The sequence below is a fragment of the Rhipicephalus sanguineus genome, chromosome 9, assembly GCF_013339695.2.
Source record: "Rhipicephalus sanguineus isolate Rsan-2018 chromosome 9, BIME_Rsan_1.4, whole genome shotgun sequence".
NCBI classification, from domain to species: Eukaryota; Metazoa; Arthropoda; class Arachnida; order Ixodida; family Ixodidae; genus Rhipicephalus; species Rhipicephalus sanguineus.
The window spans coordinates 151335834-151354226 of NC_051184.2; positions in this window are offsets into that span (position 1 = coordinate 151335834).

The window sequence follows — 18393 nt, forward strand, 5'->3', positions numbered from 1 at the left end:
TCACGAGCTGCTTTTTGCCTACTTCTGGCTAGGCTTTTCGCGCATCGGAAACGTGGTTCACAGTTCGAGCACGCCATGAAGTGGTCAACAAGATGACTTCGCTTCTTATTAGTCAGATTTCTTGCGTGTTCCCTGAGTCGGTCATTGAGGGAGCGCCCCGTCTGGCCGATGTATACATTGCCGCAGGACAGGGGAAACACTCGTACACTGTTGGCAGACTGAACAAAACGTTTTTCCATCGTTCTTTTTATGCCCCACTCTTGCTCCGCAAAGGTAGTGAGACGACGCAGCTGAGTGAACTTCTTGGGGCTGAGAAAACCAGTGGCACGTTGAACCGACTAGCCACTTTTTTCAGCCTATGTGTGACCTTATGCACTTACGGAGCCACTTCTGGCCCCTGGGTGCCCACCAGGAACTTCGCGGCATCCTTAGAGCCAATGGACAAGAACACGCAACACACACGAGCGCTCGTGTGTGTTGCGTGTTCTTGTCCATTGTCTCAGTTGCGCTGTGCCTTCCCATTGCTATGATCCTTACAGCCACCGCGCTTCATCTTCTTAAGAAGCTTCTCAGCAACAGACACAACGACCGATCCAGGGAGCCAGCTGAAAAAGGCCTCCTCAGTTGTAGATCAAAGCTGTCTTGCACACTGTGAACGCTTAACTTCCGAAGCGCAGATTCTAAACATATTGTTGCGGTGCATCTCTTCATTGTTTTAGAATGCGCCGATTTCTATGGAATTAGCTCTTTTTGTACACGCGGATAATACGCCCAGCACAGCTGACATTCGTTGAACATCAACTGCAAGCCCAAGAACTGAAGCGTACCTTCTTCTGGATGTTCAAAAGTAAAAGTTGGCCCTTTCCTATAATTTTTTATAGAACACTCATTAGCGCATCCTCATACGAGGTTGAGCACTTGTTAAAAAGAATGAGAAAGTCATCCACATAACGAAAAACTTTAAGGACATTGTCATTGTGCGTACAATTAAAACGACCGAGTAAACAGCGATCGATGGACGATAAAAAATGTCACACAACACAGGTGCAATACAAGAATCAATGCAGACACCTTTCTTTGAAGATAACTCTTGTCGTCAAGTTTGATAAAAGTGGTCTGAAAGTGAAATTCTACAAGCGCTAAAAGGTGCTCTACTGATGTGCCTGTAGCATTTTGAAAAGCAACCGCACCGTTTCCATCAATGCAATGTTTAATTGCGACAAACAGTTCGCGATGAGGCACCGTGTAAAAGAGCTCTTCCAAGTCGATGGAAACAGCAAAACCAAAGTCATTGTTCTCTTCAAGAAAACGTACTACATCAACTGAGCTTTTTGTGTGGAATACATCACTTATCTCGGAATTATTCAGGACTTTGAGCAAAAGCTTACTGACGCAATGCTGCCACCTGCCCCTTTTGTACACCATGGTACGAAACGGGGGGCATCACGTTTATGCGTCTAAATGCCGCAGAAAACATTTAACGCAGCACTTTCACTGTTTGTTGTATCTCGTGCGAGCTTATGTAGTTCTAACGCTTGCAAAATTCTACTGCTTTATTCTTAACTCCTGCCTTGTCTTTTTTCATGCAAAATAAGTTCTTGACCTCCACAGCAGCCTTTTTCATTGTGAGGATGTAGATGCGGTCGCTGACCAAGTCAAGGTGAAAAACACAGAGACGTTTCGGGACCTATACCGGTTCCGTAGAGTGTGAACAAGCAACCCGTATAGGTACCGAAACGTCTCGGTGTTTTAAATGCGAAGCATTTCTTGGCGAACTTCTGCCACATTGACCGTATCCATCCATCCATCCATCCATCCGTCTGTCCGTCCGTCCGTCCATCCATCCATCCATTCGTCCGTCCGTCTGTCCATCCATCCATCCATCCATCCATCCATCCATCCATCCATCCATCCATCCATCCATCCATCCATCCATCTATCTATCTATCTATCTATCTATCTATCTATCTATCTATCTATCTATCTATCTATCTATCTATCTATCTATCTATCTATCTATCTATCTATCTATCTATCTATCTATCTATCTATCTATCTATCTATCTATCTATCTATCTATCTATCTATCTATCTATCTATCTATCTATCTATCTATCTATCTATCTATCTATCTATCTATCTATCTATCTATCTATCTAGCCGCTACGAATGTGCTCTCCTAGCTGTTTCGTTGATAGGATGTATACCAAAATTGGTATGGCTTAATATGACCGTATTACTAACATAAATGACAGGTCATGACATGAAAATCATAATATGCATGTTGAACAGCATGATTTACATTCCACGACTTTGAGGCTCTTGCGGCCGCTCCATTAATTTCATACATACAAAAATTGGTATGGCGTGACAAGAGTTCATGACGAACATAAAGACAGGTCCTAACATCCTAATCCTGACACGCATGTCATGTGCAGCATGATTTACATGACAGTGTCTCGGGGCACTCGCGGCCGTTTAAATAAATTGACATATACGAAAACTAGTATAACGAGACATTTCTCAATGACGAAAATAACTAACACGTGGTAACATGAAAATCATACCATGCATGCCATGTACATGATTTACATGCCACGCTCATTGCGCACTCGCGGCCGTTTCGCTTGATTGATATACACCAAAATTGGTATTGCGCGATGTGACTGTATGAAGAACATGAATAACAGGCGGCAACATGAAAACCATGAAATATATGTCATGTATGTCGTGATTTACATGCTACGCTCATGGTGCACTAGCGGCCGTTTCGCTAGCTTGATATGGACCAAAATTGGTATTGCGCGACGCGAATGTATGACGAACGTAAATGAGAGGTGGTAACATGAAAGTCATGATATTGTCACGTGGTCGTGACGTCGACAAAGACAACCGTCAGCACGTCCGAGATGAAACTGTTTATTTGGCCGAACTTGTGGCCGAGAAACTGAAATTCAAACTACAGCAATACACTGATAGTGGCGTACAGAGCGTCGACCGTCGATCAACTGACAAGCGGTCAAGCGCGTTGGCTTTTATACAGGCGCTATCGAACTTTGCAGCAATATCGCTGGTGGCGGCGTTATCTCTAGACAAAGCTGGAACATTCGCGTGCGGGGCGAAATCTTAACAAAACGATCTACTACAATCGCGAAGCTTCTCGAACACTGCTTCGCGGACAGCGTCGAGCGTTGATAACCGTCCCTTCCGGTCAAACCCGAATACATCAAAACAAGACAAGAAGTGGGCGTGGCATTGCCCCCGTCTGAATAAGCATCGTCCCGATGCTTGTGAAAGAACATAGAAGAGAAAAAATTACACCATATCCCGCTAAAGGGGACCTTGAGGCGATGCGATGCCGGAGCACTTGCACGATCGCGTTCCGTTGGTGATCGTTGGGCATGCTACCGACCTCGCGTCGTGGAACGCGCGTCGTATCTACGCGCGTCGTATCTTCCACCTAGCCTGGCCGTTAATTCTCACAGGGCGAGCGGGGAACGCGGTCGACAGGCGGGCGAGAGGGGGGCAACGTAGGAGAGGAGAGAGAAGGGGAGGGGACGCGCATGCGCTCGAGCTCATCGTGGCGTTGCGCAGGAGAGAATTTCGGCATGTCTAGCCCGCGTTTCAGAGGAAGAGTGGAAAGGGGGAGGGGAGACGGAAAGTGGAGAGGGGAAGGGGAGAGGCAAAGTGGAGAGGGGAAGGGGAGAGGAAAAGAGGAGAGGAAAAGAGGAGAGGGAAAGTGGAGAGGGGCAGGGGAGAGGAAAAGTGAAGAGGGAAAGTGGAGAGGGGAAGGGGAGAGGGTGAGTGGAGAGGAGGTGCGTGGAGAGGGTATGCGCATGCGCAGTAGGGGTGGTCACGCCGCACACCACCACCTCCGGATTGAGCTCCGCCTTAAGATACTTCGCATCTAAAAAACAAGTGCATACACAAATAAATTACGCAGGCGGGCGAGCTGTCGAGCTTCTTCGGCATGTTGTAAGTAAGCGGCGGCATCGAGATTTTCTTCGTCGGTGACGTTGGGTAGCATGGCGTCGAGCGTCGTCGCCGGGCTCCTTCCGTAGACCAACTTGTACGGCGTCATCTGCGTCGTTTCTTGGGCGGCCGTGTTGTATGCGAAGGTCACATACGGAAGGATGGCATCCCACGTCTTGTGTTCGACGTCGACATACATAGCCATGACGTCGTGACGTCGACAAAGCCAACCGTCAGCACCTCCGAGATGAAACTGTTTATTTGGCCGAACTTGTGGCCGAGAAACTGAAAGTCAACTACAGCAATACACTGATAGCGGCGTACAGAGCGTCGACCGTCGATCAACTGACAAGCGGTCAAGCGCGTCGGCTTTTATACAGGCGCTATCGAACTTTCCAGCAATATTGCTGGTGGCGGCGTTATCTCTAGACAAAGCTGGAACATTCGCGTGCGGGGCGCACGCAATCTTAACAAAACGATCTACTACAATCGCGAAGCTTCTCGAACACTGCTTCGCGGGCAGCGTCGAGCGTTGATAACAGTCCCTGCCGGTCAAACCAGTGGCAATATGCAAGTCATGTACGACATGATTTGCATGCCACGCTCATGGTGCGCTCGCGGCCGTTTGCTAGCTTGACATGCACCAAAATTGGTATTGCGCGATGCCACTGTATGAAGAACATGAATAACGTTTGGTAACGTGAAAACCATGACATGCATGTCATGTATGTCATGATTTCCATGCCACGCTCATGGTGCTTTCGCGGCCGTTTCGCTAGCTTCATATATAGCAAAAGTGGTATTGCGATACGCGTCTGTATGGTGAACGTACATGAGAGGTGGTAACATGAAAACCATGACATGCATGACATGTACGACATGATTTACATGCCAAGCTCATGGCGCACTCGTGGCCGTTTCGCCAGATTGATATACACGAAAATTGGTACTGCGCGATGTGACTGTATGACGAACATAAATGACATTTCCTAACATGCGGATCATGTTACGCGTGTCATGTACGGTATGATTTACTTGACACTGTCAAAACGACCGGAAGCAGTGTGTGTTTCCCGCTGTTTTGTTAACTGGATATATACCAAAGTTGGTATGGCATATGACACGAGTGCGTGATGAACATTAATGACAGGTCATGCATTGTATATAGCGGAATATACGTTTCATTAGCATGGTATATACCAGATTGTGCATGCATGCGTGCATGGCAAACATGCGATGTATGGTGAACTAGATGCCACGGTATGAATGATTTCATTTGGCTAAAAGACAAACAACGCGATGTATGCACCTCTTTGATGCGCTTCGCATTACATCTATTCCCACAGTGCGTGGGATCTGCCGGATTTTTTTCACCTTCACTTGGTCAGTGACCGCATCTACATCCTCATCATAATACCTGTCCAGACGAACTTTCGTCGAACTATTGACTACATAGCTTTTTGATTGTACAAGGCTTTGTGTAAGGCAGCAAAGCCGTTTACCTTGTCCGCCTGCAAGACGCGAAAGTCAATATTCTGGAAAGAACTTGACAAAACATTTCAAACTGTCTTTGCCCCCCCCCCCTTCCAGGAACAGTCCGTTTAACATTCTTGGCGAGACAGTGAATTCTTTTCAAAAGAAAGCGTTCACGATCTTTCTGAGGTGCCTTCTCTGCAATCCGTCGATTCAAGGCCGTGAGTTCGAGGGCAGGAACACAAGGCGCGAGCCCAAACTTACTGCCCTTCTCTAAAGATCCGTAATATTGGAAGGAATCGAAGCTCCTCCCATGACAATTACGCTGCCCATACGACGTTCCCGCTTCTTAGGCTTCTCCACGGCTCCAAGAATCCACCTGATGTTGTAGCTCCACCAGAATTCTGTCACTCGCATGGCTTCCCATTTAAGAGAGAAATGCATTTCCGCCACCCATCCAGGGTACCGAGCAAATGTAGCAACCCTCAGATAGTCGAAGTACAAATGCACTTGCCACCAAAGTTCGGATCGTAAAATTTTCACCAGTCTTTTCACATGACCCCACGAAGGCACAACAGGACCAAGCAGGGCACTTACTTCCGAAGGAATGATGCTCTTTCTAATGCACATCGCTGCAACGATGCTGGCCGGGAGCTTGTTCACCTTTAGTCACGTGACCAGTTACGCGATACGTTATGTGATTTCAGTCACGTGACGATGCTACGTGATGTTACTGGATTTTTCTGTTACGTCATTTTCGGCTGGAACATGTGATGTGACTAGCTATTACGTGATTTTATTCACCTGACTATTTGTTACGCAATTTTAGCCACATCACTAGATGTTACGTGATGTTACGTGATTTGAGTCACGTCACTCGATGTTACGTGATAATAGTCGCGTGACTGGTTACACGATGTACGTGAGTTTAGTGAGGTGACTTGTTAAGATATGTTACGTGATCTTCATCTTAACACAGCGCACACACACACGAATACAGAAGAATAAGGAACCGACGACACGAGCGCTGATTATCAGCTGAAATTTTTATTCACCACACACATATAAACATACACATTGAAGAGTCACATGATGAAACATATGCGTATCAGGTCACGCTTTTATGACAGCATGCGCGAGCCAGGCAAGACATCCTATCAGACATCCTAAGTGGCATCTAAAAAGCTAATCTCCTTTTCCAGAAGATTACCTGAGGCCTGACTAATCCAACCCCTTCAACCTTCTTGATGTGGAATGCTTCGACGATTTCCCTGACGGTGCGATCTTGATGTCTGTATATGATGCTTGTGTCTTTGAGGACAGAATAGCAATTGCACTTGCTACAATGGGCAGCCAAGTGGTCATGTTCATTTTTCTTTAGCGTCGTTCTGTGCTCTCTTGGCCTTGTGTTAACGCATCTGCCCGTTTAACCAATGTAAGACGCACCAGCACCACAGGACAGCGGTATTTCATAAACAACATTCGCGGCGCAAGAAACAAAACACTTAGCATCTAAATGACTAATGCCACACCCTCCTTGCCTCTTGTTGCTTCCTGCCCATTGTAGTAAGCGGAATTGCTATCACGTGGCGATTGCTATCATGTGGTCAAGCTGAATGATTCGGCCATTCAGCTTGACACTAATGGTTTCGCAATCACAACTCATAAAAAGTGCTTACATGTCCTCACATTGGTTTGTTTTACAACGAAAGCTGTTTTGAGATCGCAACAGCCGATTGTGATGCCGTAATTTTCCGCCGCCGCCGGTGTCTATAACTGCTATCGCGCGAAAGAAGAATAAATGAAATTAGGAAAAATACCCAGGATTGGATGGGATTCGAACCCGGGCTCTTTGCGTAGTAGTCGAGTATTCTATCACAGAGCGACGACGGTGCTTGAAACTCCTTCGCAAAAAGACCCTATATAGGCGTCATGTCTGGAAAAGAATCGCGTTAACATATGTAATATAGCGTGGTAGAAAAGTGAAATAACAACCAGGCGTCACACAATGCAAATTGCGCCACGAGTGGGTCATTCAGTGCTTCCAACCCATTACAAAGGGCTCAGCCATCTCTTCATCGTCATCAGCCACAGCACAGTGATCGTGACTTTTGCCGGTACGAATCGACAAACAGAAATTAAGGCGTGGCCTCTGATCTACCGCGTTGAAGCGCTATCCCATCGGCCACTTCAGTGTACAAAATTCTGGAGCTACGGACACACCTTAGAGGCATGCAGGTCGGATGTGGGGTGCCGCACATGTGCAAAACAACACAGTACAAATGAATGTTCAACACAAGAAGTGAGTTGTTGCTCGTGTAGTGGATCTCACGCAGCTGATGACGGTAGGTGCCCGGCGAGGACGCAAGTTACATCTTCTGGAGGTCGTTGAACAGATACGATGCTCACGGCGTGAGGCTCGAACTGTTCTTTCAGAGCGCTCACGTTGGTATGCCACCGTTGCCAATCGGGTCACTCAGATGTTAGATTTGTCGCTGATACATATAATAGTATCAATGGTGGAAAGGACGATAACGAAGTTCATGGAAACTCTGTGAGCCTAACACAATTTTTGTTCTATGATCAAAATTTTTGTTCTATAATCAAGAAGATTTACACAATAACCACAGTCCCAAAGTTCTATAGTTAACCAAAAGCAAAATACAGCAAGATTATTTTCTACAATAAATCGTATCTTATTTGATGAAAATTATTTCCAGCCACCTATTTCCTTTTTTTAATTACTATTCTCGCAAAATTAACTTGTAAAAAATCGTCTTTTTATACAAAATAAGAAATCATTCTGATTTCTAGATTTTAAATATTTTTTCTAAGCTACCCGATTCTTGGCCAATCCCCCTGAGTGGGTGTGAGCCAGCAGTACAGGATCTACATCTACATCTACAATTTCTGTAAGTGAATACACAAATGACACAAATCTTGCAGCGCGGTAGTCGACAGGCTGCGACCCCTACACTATCTTCGCCAGTTGAGATAATCACTGAGGTTTCATCGGAACCCGGCCCTTCGAAAGCAAAGCCAGGCACGTCGAATACGGCCCGTAAGATAATTTTACCCATTGAACAGGAGTTAGATTGGAGCTCCGACTTCGGTTCCCATGACTCACAGATGGAACAAATGGAGTTTGATTCAAGAACAATGATAACAATAATAATAATATTATCTGGGGTTTAGCGTCCCCAAACCACGATATGATTATGAGAGACGCCGTAGTGGAGGGCTCCGGAAATTTCGACCACCTAGGGTTCTTTTACGTGCACCTAAATCTATGTACACTGCCTCAAACATTTTTGCCTCCATCGAAAACGCAGCCGCCGCGGCGGGGATTCAATCCCGCGAACTTCGGGTCAGCAGTCGAGCGCCATAACCACTAGACCACCGTGGCGGGGCTCAAGAACAATGAAAAGACGTGCTTCCCCTGAAGCACAAGGTTCCTCAGTGAATCCCAATTCTAAGACTAAGAAATATCAGAAAGAAAACGCATTAAAAAAGGACTTCCTAAAAGTTAGTATCCGGGAGAAAGCAGTGAGTTTTGCTGGTATCTCAACAAAATAGGTAGTTTAAAAATATTACAGTGCAATTGGCGTTCGATTTTTTTAGCAACTACCGACTTATATCTTTGCGACCATCGCTCCCCTCGTGTAAATGTTTTACAAGAAACGCTTTCAGGCAAAAAGTGTTTTAAAATGAAAAATTACCGCTCATTTCGTTTAGACCACCCCTCTCGAGGTGGCGGTTTGCCAATATTTATTTCGGCTAAGATTACTCATACAGCTAAATTTACATATCAGTCTATGACTCCAGAAAGTGAGATTTTAGCTTTAGTCAATACTCTTCCTTCCACTATCTTCCATTATCGTTATTTAATGCATATTTTCTAGCGGGTGCACAGAATTCTGCCGTCCTAGATGCCGTAGTTTCAGGTTGCCAAAACTATATGGTATTATTGGGGGACTTCAATTCTCATCATATTTGATGGGGTTTTAGAACTTATTTGAACGGGAAGCGTCTGTGGGATTGGGTCAGTAAGGATAACGTTTCGTGTATTAACACCAAAGCACCCACTTTTATGTGTAACCAGTCTTATTCTGCGATCAACCTGACTTTTTCTAGTTTTAATCTGTCCATCGCAACGTTGTCTGCTATTAATTCTGGAACAAGTAGCGATCATATGCCCATATTGTTTGAGGTAGTATGCCCGTTAACTTCTGTAACAGGCCATCGGTTACGCATATAAATTTCAGTACATTTGAAAAATGCGCGGCTTTATCTAACCGAATGCGGTCTATAAAACAACCCCATTTCCTTTCTCATTGCTTTATTGTCAGCACCATGTTTGACGTCTGCATCCCAGGTCAGTGGGCATGGACTGAAGATTGCCGTTGCGAATGCTTCATGCCGCTTGAGTTACGTCGGGGAAAAGCTGGTGGAGATACAAAATTTCAAAAAAATATTTCTTAAGTTAAAAAAATAATACCCTTTTGTAACTTTCCCTATGTTCAGCTAATACATAGAGCTTTCAAATGAAGTATCGCACATATTTTTAGTCCGACCACCAAGGCAAGTTTTTTGACGCTCAATACAGAGCTTTTCTAAAAAAAAGTGATATTCACAATTTTTTTCAGACGATCTGCTACACCTTCAGCGACTAAACTATTTTTATTTTGTAGTATATGTCGAACAGACCACCAGTATCTAATTCATTTCTACCATTTGATCAGTTTGCCTTGTTCCCAGAAAAAAATATCAAACTTTGAAACTTTATTCAATTTTGCTCGTGCGAAAAGCCCTCGAAGAATTGATATACATAAATAAGTCATTATTTTTACAGTTACATCACTTCATTAGCTTGCCGGAAATACCATTTTATCGAGTGCATCCCGTAAACGTCTTTTGAAAAAAATTATCGTTTGGTGCCCTTTAGCTCAGTCGGCGCAAAACTACAGACTCTCACAAATAGGCGGGAAAAGTTTTCTCAACAGAAATAAACGAGCAGAACGAGTTTCGAACTTCAAGGAAAACGTGGGGATTTTTTCAGACATATTTGTGATGGTCGGAAAAACGCTGGATGATTTGGCATGGAATGACCCATTATTATAAAAACAAGGCGCCGGATTTACCTTAGGTGATAAAAGGCCTATATCCCCCACAACAAATCTAGTAAAACTAATCGAAACAATTTTACATAGCGGTGTAGATAGCTGGTTGTCGGAAAAAATTAAATTGAGCCAAAGTCAACTTTGATTCAGGCGTGGCTGCTCCATTTGGGGTGAGCACCTTGACCTAGAAAGTAGAATAGAACATGCTCAATATCAGAAACAATATTCCGCCTTATCAACTTTAGATATTTGAAAAGCTTATGACAGTGCGGAGGATGTGAAACTAATACATTCGCTCCAGAACTTACGTCTGCCACAATACTTTGTTGTATGGATGTCCGCTTTTTTAAGTGGTAGAAAGTTTTATTGCTCGCAATCCGGTGTGACTTCTTCAAAATATAAACAAACGAGAGATCTCCCGCAAGGGTCCGTATTATCACAGCTATTGTTCAATGTTTCACTATGTACTATTCCCATACAACAGGATGTACAGGTATATGCGTAATGCCGACGACATCGAATTTTTTGCTACGTCAGGAGACATTCACACACTATACGAAATTGTGCAGACCTATGTGAATAGTCTGGAAACGTGGCTGGAGGGCATTAACTTATCGCTCAATATCAATAAAAGCGCGATCATAGTTTTCGCACAAAGTGCTCCAGTGCAAATTTCATTAGGCCTACTTTAACGACAAGACATTATACCCCAGGTAGAGTCAGTTAGGTATTTAGGGGTTACCTACACCGAAAAAGTTAACCGGAGTCCCCATATAAAAAACATGGCTGTTAAGGGAGCACGCGTAGTAGGTATGCTGCGTAGGCTTAGCAACAAGCGCACCGGTTTGCGCAGAGACGTGCTCACAGTCTGTTTTCATTATTCGGCCGGCATTATTTTTTAACCACCAGTGGTATAGATTGCGTTGCCCCCAAGTCATTTGTACACAGAGACTTTAAAATTCACATGTGTGGAGTACTTATACTCAGCACTGTAGAAAAAATTAGGATTGAATTTGACGATGTATATCCCAAGAATGGTAAACAGTTACCATCTCTATATCTAAATGGCATTTTGGAAGGTCGATTTAGCCGATTTAGAAACAAACATTGTGATAGCGACTGATGCTTTGGTTTGCGACGTGAAGGCAGGTGTGGGAATCGCATAATTCTCTCTAGAATTGACTTACTCAATTCAGTTACCTGACTTTACGTCTATTTACCAGGCTGAATTGCTTGCTGTAATCCTCAGTGTCTGTCGGAATTGGTTATTCTAACAGACTGCCTTCCTTAAGTGCACCTAATTTATCGAGTACCTTGGAGACATTCTATTCGCTAATTCCAAGACAGTTACGTCTTGTCCGTTTAGTGTGGGTACCTGGCCATAAAGATTTAAACTGTTATGGCAAGATACCCACACAGAATGAACATTGAGTATTAAAAATACTCAATGAATATGCGGATGCACTTGCAGTATCATCCCATGGTGGCCCTGTCATGTCTATATTGCCGACATCGGCGTATGTCACTGCAGCGCAATTTCAACAGCATACAGCGTCCTATAACTTCGACAAACCTGCGTTGTTTTCATCAGATTTCCCTCAATTAATGTTCCCTTGGAAGAGCAGACGATGTTCCTCTAGAAAGGAAGAAATATCAGTTGCAAGGCTGCGATGTCGATCCTCCTCCCTGAACTTTTACCTTCACAGGTCTGGGCTTAGTCACCTTTAGCCGTCACTGTAGTGATAGTGAATTTCTGGATCACTTTCTTTGACGTACCGCAGGTTTAAAATTCAAAGGAAACGACTACTAGAAGAACTCCTTCGAAAGATTGGCTTGAATTTGTCACTTCCGGTGGTTCTTTCATTTGGTTCTACCATACTTGGTTTTAGCGACAGGAGTGTTTTCAACGCTGTGTGCAATTTCCTACGAGAGACTGAAAGAACTGAATGTTAAATCTAACTTAATTCAGTTTCTTTTTCAAACGTTTCTTTCCTTAATCACAGCTGCATATTCTTGTATTTTTGGTCGTCTTTTGTTCGTTGTATTTTTAAGCTTTACGAAGTTATACCTTTAATGTGTAACGGCCAAGCTATTCATTTTTAAACCCTTTTATTCAGCAAGTCAATTTATTCTCTAAGCAAGGCACCGTCCGATTCATGGCTTATCCCCCGAAGTGGGTTGCGCCAAGTGTCTGAACAACAACAACAAACCAAGTGCACATAATGCCTTACAGATGTGTAGCGGGTAGCACGCTTTTCCGCAGAATGACGAATATAGGCATAGTGGGTGGTTTGCTACTTTAAAGAAACTATGGCGATTTATGGTGTAGTGGGTACAATTGTTCATCGTCATCAGCCACAGCGCAAAGTTCACATGATGCCTTACAGATGTACACCGAATACCGAGCTTGTCCGCAAAATGACGAATAATACAACAGCAGGCCTTTTTCTATATCGCAAAATTATGATGACTTATGGCTTAGTGGGTACCTTGCAAATGTACCCCGCAAATGCAAATGCACCTTGCACATCCAGGTGCCCCAAGAGAGTTTACAACGGGCTCTAGAAAGGCCGCTCTTCCGGCTTTCGCTGTGACTGTGCTGCGTTTTCTGTGCAGGACTGACGATCTTCTCTATCAGCTTTGGGTACGCTCGGACAGACATTCATAAAAAAATATACCTAGCATGGCTCACTCTGTCTCAAACTCATCACATTTTTCTCAGGCGGAACCACTCCTACACAAATTCAAGAACATTCTGCTCAACCGAGCTCACTCGGGTTCCTACTCGCCGAAATTAACTCGCAAAGGGGCTCAGTCGAACTCGAACTCGCAGGGCGGTCTTGATAAATCTGCGCTAAGCACTTGAGGTATGGTGCAAGGTTAAATAAGTGGTGACGACTTGGGCACAAACACGTAGATAGATAGATAGATAGATAGATAGATAGATAGATAGATAGATAGATAGATAGATAGATAGATAGATAGATAGATAGATAGATAGATAGATAGATAGATAGACAGGCAGGCAGGCAGGCAGGCAGGCAGGCAGATAGATAGATAGATAGATAGATAGATAGATAGACAGATAGACAGATAGATAGATAGATAGATAGATAGATAGATAGATAGATAGATAGATAGATAGATAGATAGATAGATAGATAGATAGATAGATAGATAGATTTTGTTTGATTTATCAAGAAAAGCTTCGCAGTTGAAACGTTGATAAACTGCAGTTCAAGAACCCGGGGTGAGAGGAGTGGTGCTGGAGTGAACATTAATGTTGATGTGGCTGACACTTTAAACGACGTAAGTAGTGCAGCCCCAACTGTTATTCACTGAGCCAAAGTAGTGCTGGCGCCTTAAAGGCGCAGCTGCTAAGGTCAGGCGGGTAAACAACAGGGCGGGGCCAGTGGAAGTACGTGGCTTGAAATTGAAGGGAGCACAAGATCGCTCGAAGCCAGCACCCAAACTACGCGTGCGTGGAGGCATCGAGGAGAAAAAGGAAGATGCTTTCCCTCCTGGCTGGGAAAATCAGACTGTGAGAGGAGGGAAAGCTTGTGGGATGGATCCACGTCCGGCCCTGCGCGCCGACACTGCATTTGCATACAAAGTGGAAACGCGCTCCCTACGCCTCGACGAACTGTGAGCTTCTAGCGGAATGGCCCACCGCGTACATCTGCCCTCCTTCCATTGCTTGTAGTCGCCTTCCCTTTCCCTCGTGACTCTACCTTCAGATCACGTTCAGCACCCACTGCACAGATTCTGATTTCACCTTTCTGTCTCATCCCTGTATATTAATGGCCTGCTCTCTCGGCAAGTGTTCTTTCCAACGGATGCTCGGAGCATTCGTCAATGCTGCTTCTTGAAAGCTTTTAGCATGTTGGTAAGCAGCGGCAACCCATGCAATAGGCTATAGCATTGATGTATTCTACTTCCACTTGAATGTTACCTCACCCTACAGGGGCTACTGAATCTGTCGTTATTTGACTCTACAGTGGCGCATGCAATTCGAACCGTGCTTGATTTGGTGGTGCCACAGTTTTCGGAGGAAAACAGGGTTGTGCACACAGACAAATATCTAGAAAAAAAAAGAAAAGCCAAGCCGTTCTGGATTTCCATCATGCCTAAGCCTGGCCTGCACTTTTGTACGCTTCGCGCTTTTCCCCCCGAAAATTCAACGTAAAAAAGTCTAGTACTTGTTTTTACCTAAACTGGCGCATCACAAACAGCTGGAGTCCTCGAGTGGCTCACCGTCGTGTGAAAGAAGTTGCGGTGTTCTTGAATTCAAGAGTCTCAAGAAATCTTGTCTGGCCGGGAAACGCCAATGGTGAAAACAGAAACACACGTTGACCTAGGCAAATTCCTTGCCTTTAAGGAATTGACGTTCTGGCCCCCACACGGGAGCCTCACATACAATCAGACCAGCACCATCATCTCCGTTCACTCTTTATGTCACTGACACAAAAGTCGCTGGACTGTACGGGAGTCAGATTTTGAGAGATGCGGCTTGTCGATTGACAGCAGGCGCCAGCTAAGCTTGAGAACACATTTTGGCTGCCCGAGTACTTCACGTTCGACCAACAGCCAGTAAAGTCGTTGGTGTCGGGGTTGTGCATACTAGACGGAAGCGGTGTGACTCCCATAGCAAAATGCAGCGTCCGTCGTCATGCGGCCCGTCCTTGCCCATGAAAATCTCAAAGAACTGCGTGCAACAGAGCTTCAGCCAATGTACGCTGGGCCCAGTTGAGGAGTTGGTCCGCAGAGATTTCTTATTTTAATTGGCACTATAGAGCAGGTAGCGCGAAAATACGAAGACACGAGCCAGGAACATATACACGAGACGAGCGCTAACTTCAAAATAAATTTTATTTTCAGAATCCACGCCTATTTACCAACCAGCAAAGATCAAAACGTCACATCGTCACCCAAGAAAGAACATCTCATCCCACAGTGAATACCATGATGCCACAGCATCTTGATCGGCCCTCACAACAAACGCGTTTTTTTTTTACTGCATTGCCTTTCCTTGTATCAATTTTGTTCTGAGGGCCGATCAAGATGTTGTGGCGTCATTGTGGGTGACGATGTATTGTGTTGACCTTCGCTGGTTGGTAAATAGGCGTGGATTCTGACAATAAGATTTAGTTTGAAGTTAGCGCTTGTCTCGTGTACCTATATGTTCCAGGCTTGTGTGTTCGTATTTGTGCGCTACCTGCTCTATTATCCATTCTTACAAACTCGCCCAGATTTCCATTCTCGTTGGCACTATAGTCAGGAACAACTTCATATAGTAGTAGCCAGGGTGTCGGAACGGAACGAAAACCGAAAACGAAAAACGAAAAAAACGATATTTTTGACCGGAACGAAAACGTAACCGAAACATTATCTATTATTTCGTTCCGGAGTGAAACCGAAATTTTTTCAATCGTTTTTCGGTTCACGAGAAAACTTTGCAGTCCGGAACAACTGAGCTCAGGCAATGTGAGCATATCTCAGGGTACAGTATTAACGCGTACCTCAGGCAGCAATTCCAAAGCAAAGATATGTTGAAATTGTGCGAAAAACGAAAACAGTGGCAACCAGGGATGTTGATATTAACGCAAGTGGACTTTTGCGGGCCTGTCACGCAGGCCAAAGTGGAGAGGGCATTGTCGGCGCTGAAATTTGTTACAGCGAGGGCTCCTATGAGACCACAAAAGCTGCGTTTGGCACCATAGTTGTCCGCCGCCGCCCCTGTCCGTGACAACTATCGCGTGAAGTAAGAAAAAATGAAATGAGAAGCAAATGTGTAGGAACGGATGGGATTTTAACCCCTGCGTGGCAGTCGAGTCTTCCGCCACAGTGCCACGCTGGTGCTTATAACTCCTTCGCAAAAATACTCTATACAGGTGTCATGTCGGGCAAGGAATCGTGTTAACATATGTAATACAGCGTGGCAGAAGAGTAAAACGACAACCAGCCATCACACAATGCTAATTCCGCAAAGAGTGTGTGGTTTAATGCTTCCCACCCACTGCAAAGTGCTCAGCCTTAATTCATCGTCATCAGCCACAGCACAAAGCGCACATAATGCCTTACAGATGTGTAGCGGCTACCACGATTCTCCGAAGAATGACGAAAAATGACATAGTTGGAACTTCGCTACTTCAGAAAAATTACGATGATTTATGGCGTAGTGGGTACCTTGCATGTGTACTTGTATCAGTTGCCCCAAGAGACTCTACAACGGGCTCTACAAAGTCCGCTCTTCCAACTTTCGCTGTGACTGTGCTGCGCATTCCGCGCAGGCCTGGCAATCTTTTTATCAGAACAGCGGTCTCGCACATCAGAGAGTACACTCAATGACGTGCTGCTTCTGAGATCGTGCTCACTCCCTTGATACAAAGCACTGAGCACACTAAAAATCGTAATTGAATTTGGAAAAGATAAATACTATGACTTTGAAGGGTATACTGGTTTGTGCTAGTTGGTAGGAATTTATCGTACAGTTACTTCCGCTCCTCTGAAGAACGTGTTTTAGCCTTGTCCCGCTTTCTTAGGAGGAAGGCAAGTAACTACATCACAAATCAAATGTTTTTTTTTATGATTACTTTAGCTTCAAATTTTTTCATAAAAAGAACGTTACGAACCGTTACGGAACATTGTTTTTTCGTTCCGGAACAGAAACGGAACGGAACTTTTTGCGGTGGAACGAAACTAAAACCGAAACGAAAAGCATTTCGTTCCGACACCCTGGTAGTAGCATTTCCACCTCAAAGGCGTATGCACACAAGTCTGCACCAATGAATGTTCGTTCCGGAACGACGTCATAGCGCCACGGTCAGTGACCCGGCTGTCGAAGAACATTGCTGAGTACATGAGCGGGGCTATTTCTTTAGTTGCGGAGGCAATAGACTGCCCCGCTTAGATAATCTCATAGCAGTGTTGTACTCAATGGCGTTCCAAGGAACGACGTTCCAGAAAATAGTTTCTTTTGGGAGGAACGGAAGAACGCCGCCGTTCCGGTGAAGACCGGCAGAACTGTAACGGTAACCCGTTACGTTTACAGAAATGGTTTTCCCTCTGTAAACGTTGCACCGCATTTAACAGACGCATGCACGCAGCACATCATGCAGAGCAGGGTGGATGGGAGACCGCGTGAGAAGCAAAAAACCACTCGCCTGTCATGCGTGTATGCTGCATATGGGAGGGAGAGAAGCTCTTTAAACAGATTTTTACCGGCGAGTATCTAACCCCTTGCATGCTACTCCGTATAGGGAAGCGCGCCGCGCCAAGACCGACCATGTGCGGGAAGCAGGGCTGATTATTATCATTATTAATATTTTTTTTTCTTGGTGGGAGCCAGTTAACTGCACCTAAGAGCCATGCTGGAGTCTGGACACACCATGGAGAATTTTTACTTGGCTTTCGAGAATCATCGAACCCCGCCAAGAAAGGGCATGCTTTTTTCTTTTTTACCTTTTGTTACCTTGCTGACTTTTTCGTTCCGCCAACTGGAAAGACTCCCCCTCCCCATTTTTTTTTTGCTGCGTATTTGGTCGGCTGGGAAGCCGAAGTGTAGCAGCCGAGACGCCTGTGCGTGATTCCGCGACTAGAAACGTTACTAAAGTGCAAACAAAGGGACATTACTCAATTACCAGTATGTGTCCTAGACATTATGTTGCACTCCAACTGCAATATTGAAACAGTGCGCATTAAACACCTAGGTATTGTCTCTATCGATGCAGTTTACACTGCAGTATATATACATACACACACACACGCTCACACACCGACGCATATATATATATATATATATATATATATATATATATATATATATATA